Raw genomic sequence first — 5862 nt, forward strand, 5'->3', positions numbered from 1 at the left:
TCATCTTTTTATCTAAGTAAAAAGAGCACTTTCCTCATTTAGGAGATTTTTGATATTTGTAATAATTACCTGAATAAATCTCCAGTAGCTATTATATTATAAGGTATATATATTATAAGGTATTTGGTTCATAAAAGGTCACCAAAGTTAATATTAAAAACCACCCTTTATGTTTGGTATTTGACAGTGTTGTTTTTTTTGTGGTATGGTGGGAGCATATTGGAAGCAATGAAGTTATATCAGTTATATCAGTTATATCAATGAAGTTATATCAGGACATTTGTTTTTCCTGTTCCTTTGTTTTATTTTATCTGGAAATGCTTTTTATTTTTTATTTATTTATTGATAACATAAATTAAATTTAAGAAATGTATCTGGGCCAATATGCTGCTTTCCCTTTTCTTGATGTGGTCCTAATATCAATTTTCCAGTAGAAAAATAGGATATATACAATGTTTTATATACTTTAAACTCATCATGCTCAACAAAAAATTGATATGTATCTCGTGGCCTTATAAATTCCATGGGAATAATCTCTCGCATGTCTGGGTCCTTTAATCTCACTGGCAGAAAAAGATCTCCTAGAGGTATATTCAGATTTGTCACTAATTTATTCCCTCTTTCATAACTATCAAGACAGATCCTTTCCCTATCAGCTATTTTCTTAACTTTTCCCATGTTTCCTTTTGCCCTCTTTTTAGGTGACATCGTGTCTAGGGATAATAGTCCACCAGTCACAAATCCTCCTAATGGCTTTCCTTGAATATCCATTCACTCCCCTCCCCAGTAGTCCAAAGATTTCAATCATGTTCCCTTGGTCCTGTGAACATTTAGTGTGTTGGGGGGGCAATACTAATTTGTGATGTATTTTGTTCTCTGTCACTTTAGAACTTTTTACTCTTGAGTCATCTGAACTTTCCTGAACTTCCTTTTCATCCAAATCAGAATTACTCTTTCCAGATGCTAAATAATTCTGGAGCCTAGAAGTTCCACTTTCTTTCAAAATCAAAGTTTTATGCTCTCTAGAATCCAAATTAGACTCCAGTGGTGTCTTGCATATATATCCACAGATCTGAGACTTCAGGTGAACATTTTGTGCAGTCGCAAGACTATCAGAACCATCTTGATCCTGTGAGCTTACTGCTTCTCTAGAACAATCAAGATTTTTCTTCCTAGCCAGGTCTGTCTTATCACTTTCCAATTACTCATTCTGGGAATGCCTGGAAATTTCATCATAGCTAATAAACCTCCAGAATCTTTAGCATTTAAAAACTTGTGTGCTCTTGAGCTTCCTTGAGTAGCTGTCTTCTAAGTGGAATAGTTTTTTCCCAATATTCCTAGATGACTGATTTGTTTTTCCAGAGCAGATTTTTGTCTACTGTTGCGATGCACTGATAATTCATTTCTTATTGAAAGAGAATTGCTGCAAACAACTCTGCTCTGATTGTACCACCAACCAATTAGACAGGCCGTGAAAATTTTTCAATTTCTTGTGACAAAGTCACTTCTTCAGGTACAAGTTTGCTCTTGTTGTTCTTTGGATTCTTCCTTATCTTTATTCTGATGTTCTTTATGAGAAACATAAAGAACATAAAGAATGGTCCTACTTTTCTTCTTTTCCATAGGTAGCATCTGTTCCTTGGAAATATGATCATTTCTCATCTCTTCACACTTTTCCATGTTTCTGTCTGAATTTCTTTGACATTTGTCTTGACTATACATGACATGTTTATATTTAAAAATATGGAACGCTTCATGAATTTGCATGTCATCCTTGTGCAGAGGCCATGCTAATCTCTGTATCATTCCAGTTTTAGTATATGTTTTGCTGCAAAGCAAGCACAAAAAACATCTTTGAACATTACTTGTCTATGAAGACAGAATATTTATAAAACTAGAATTTTATTTGAAATGTATTATTATTTATTGTATTCTTTTCTTGTGGCCTAGACATACAAACTTGTTCAAAGCAAATCTAATATCAGTAGGACTATCTTCATATTTATGTTATTTGATTACATTATAAATTCATTTCAGTCTTAAGTTCCCAAAAGGGGAAACATGTTTGTTAATCAAACATGTTTGTTAATTTGAGGTTTCTACCTAAAACATTTAATGCATGAGAGTAATAAATGCTTTTAAAATAGATGAATCAATGAATCAACACTGATTAAAATAGAAGTATAGAGAGATGATGTCATTAACATGGCAAAATAAGACATTCCCTGGAAAAGTCTCTCCTCAGCATCAACTAATAAAAGAAAAACTCTCACTTGCTTGGAACTCTGGAGGACTTCCAAGAATGGAGAAGAAATTCACAAATGCTGACTCAAAAGAAAAAAAAAAAAAATCATGTAGAAGATTTATGTTCCATACCCACCAGTCCAGACCCCTCTTTCCCTACTCAGTCATGCACTCCTTGGAAGTTGCACAGAGGCAGCATGGCCAAGGTCTCTCCTGCCATGAATTCAGACCATAAAGCCACTCACAGCAGCAAATTAGAACCCCATGCATATCCAGCACAGGGACCCAAGACCACAGAGACCCAGGGAGGAAGACAAGTGGCTAAGGAATGCTACATACAAAACTGCCCCAAGGAAAAAAAGAGACCAAGGCAGAACTGTTGGCAAGAGGTGCAAACACACACACACACACACACACACACACACACACAAACACACACACAGCCCAGTCTCTAGCTGCTGGACCACCTAAATGCAAAACTGACCTTTCTGGATTAACCCAATATGGTCCCCAGGTGGAATATCCTAATGTGGAAGAAACCATAGACAGAAAAGTCTCATGGGGGAAAAAAAGGAGGGGGCCAAATATCTGTAAGACAGGACAGGGCCCAAAAACAGAGAAATGTAAAGAAAAGTCAACACTGAGTGGGGGAGAAAATTCAAATCATAGGAGCTGGGGTGAAAATTCTACACAAAAACAAACAGAAGAGAACAAGTTACCTGAGGAAAGAACAGAGGAAAGGAAGCTTTTTCCTGGAGTTCAAACAATTGCATGCAAAAATGTCAATCTTATAACTGTACCACATATCCAGGGCAAGAATCACATGCAGAAGAGTAGAAAAAATCTGAACAGTTAAACACAGGCTATGCTAAAGATCCAGAATAAGTTGGACCACACTTCAAATAAGAGCCTTAGTGAAAAGCCAATCTACAATAAAATCATAGGCAAGAGGGAGAAATTGAACTTCAGAGTTGACACATCAAGATAATCAGATGCCCAGACATCAGCAAAAAAATTACAAGGCACACTAAGAAACAGGAAGCTATCGTTCAGTTAACAGAAGAAATTGAAGCAGCAGAGAAGACATGGAATTTAGAATAATTAATCAAAGAAGTTTAAACAAATCTCCTAAATCAATTCAAGGAGATGAAGGAAATATGGATAGAAATAAATTAATGGTGGATATAGAACTTAATTATATTTAGAAGACAATGTGTGAGGAAAAGAAAAATTCAAAAGTTTAAAAAGAAACATAGAAATTATGGGGATGAAAGGCACAATAATGGAGATTTTAAATACACTAGGAAAAAATAAAGAATATAAAAAATTTTTTTTAAATATACCATCGGTTTACAACAGCAGATTTGAACAGGCAGAAGAAAAAAAGAATCAGTGAACTAGAAGACAGGACAATTGAAATCTTACAGGACAAAGAAGAGATAAAGAAAAGAATGGAAAAAATTGGGCAGTATCTCAAGGATTTGAATGACAGCATAAAGAACACAAGCATACATGTATGAGTGTCTCAAAAGGAGAAGAGAAAGGAAAAAGGACAGAAAGAATATGTGAGGAAATAATGACCCAAAAATTCCTAACTGTTGTGAAAGACATAAGTATACATGTCCAAGAAAGGCAACATACTCCAAACAGAATAAATCCTAACAGACTTATTCTGAGACACATACTAATCAGAATGTCAAACACCAAACATAAAGACAGAATCCTGAAAGCAGCAAGAGAAAGTGATACGGCACATACAAGTGAACTGCAATAAGACTAAGTTCTAATTTCTCATCAGAAATCATGGAGGAGACAAAGCAGTGGTATGATATATTTAATGTACTGAAAGAGAAAAACTACCAGCCAAAAATTCTTTATCCAGCAAAGTTTCCTTCAAAAATGAAGGAGAAGGGAGGGGCAAGATGGTGGCAGAGAGAGGAGTGGAGTTTAGTTAGTCCCCTAATAAACAACCAGGGACAGCTAGTAATGACCTGGAATAACTGCTGGGGGACAAAGATGACTGTCCACACATCATGCACCAGACTGGATAGGGTGGAGTGGCTGAGATCATAGCATAAAATCTTAAGTAGAAACTATGGAACCGTGCCAGGGGCCTCCTCCCACCATGGCAGGCTGAGCTGCAAAAGCTTGCTGTGGGAGAGACCAGCAGTCCCAGAGCAAGCAAATATAGCTCAGCCCAGCTCCAACTGGGGTTTCAGTAACAAATGTGAACTTCTGAACACAAGCTAGAAACATAGACAAACCCCCTAACAACCAGACAGAGGCTTTTAGTGACAACTTACCTTAAAGAGTCAGAAAACTCCTATGTCCCAGAAAAGGGAGCCCACAAGACCAAGACTATCTCTGGCCAATAGGTGAAACTGAGGGGCCATGGACTGGCTCTGAAAGGGGGCTTTCTTTCCGTTTTTCTCTCTCTCAACCTGAGTGGCTCAGGGGAGAGAGCCTCAGCCATTTTCAGTTCACAGCACTCTGACCCAGACAGGGGTGGAGATAACAGAGTCAGAGAGACAAAGAACAATTCAAATGCAGAATATAACTCCCTAGGGGGTGTATCTTCCCTAAGAGGAAGGAGGTGGGGCCCAGCTCTACTGCTGCATTCCTTTCAGAACTCAGACCCCAGAGCCTGGGGGAGAACAGCCAAAACAGAAACTAAAGGGGGCACACCTCCTTACACCAGTCAGGAGCAGCAGGCTGATGGGCACCACCTACTGGGCAAGCACAGCAGCTAGATACCTCACAGGAAAGTCTATCAATCTCTAACACACACCCTCAGGGAGACTTGAAACTGAATATAACCCCATTCTGTGGTCTGAACCCATTCTGGTCTGGGAAAATCTGATTGGGCTAACTGGGGAGCCAGTTGTCTAGACAACACAGGACTACAAACTATACCGGGAAGGGTGGAGATATGGTCCAGTCAAAGGAACAAATTTACACCACAATCAAGATACAGTTGAAATAGTGTTTCACTTTAATGAAACAGCCAATTAAAGATTTTCAAAGAAATATGCTAAATCAAATCAAAAACCAAATCAACAAATTCAGGGAAGATATGGCAAAAGAGATGAAGGATATAAAGCAAATACTGGGCAAACATAAGGTTGAAATCAAAAGTTTGAAAAAACTACTGGCAGAATCTATGGAAATGAAAGGCCAACACAAGAGATAAAAAACACAATGGAGACATACAACAGCAGATCTCAAGAGGCAGAAGAAAACACTCAGGAACTGGACAACATGAAACCTGAAATCCTACACACAAAAGAACAGATAGGGAACATAATGGACAATTATGAGCAATGTCTCAGGGAATTGAATGACAACATGAAGCACATTAAGTATACGTGTCATGGGTGTCTCAGAAGGAGAAGATAAGGGAAAGGGGAAATAATCAATGAAAATTTCCCATCTCTTATGAAAGACATAAAATTACAGATCCAAGAAGTGCAGCATACCCCAAACAGAATAGATTTGAATAGACTTACGCCAAGACACTTAATAATCAGATTATCAAACATCAAAGATAAAGAGAGAATCCTGAAAGCAGCAAGAGAAAAGCGATCCATCACACACAAAGGAAGCTTGATAAGTCTATGT

The 5862-nt window shown here is 37.7% G+C and overlaps 2 pseudogenes; both read right to left on the bottom strand.

The window, feature by feature from the left end:
* On the bottom strand, positions 1 to 1722 carry LOC119543766 (annotated as a pseudogene).
* Positions 1723 to 1737: 15 nt separating this feature from the next.
* Positions 1738 to 1837, bottom strand: LOC119545081 (annotated as a pseudogene).
* Between the last annotated feature and the right edge of the window lie 4025 nt (positions 1838 to 5862).

Source organism: Choloepus didactylus, chromosome 9 (genome assembly GCF_015220235.1).
Source record: "Choloepus didactylus isolate mChoDid1 chromosome 9, mChoDid1.pri, whole genome shotgun sequence".
NCBI lineage: Eukaryota > Metazoa > Chordata > Mammalia > Pilosa > Megalonychidae > Choloepus > Choloepus didactylus.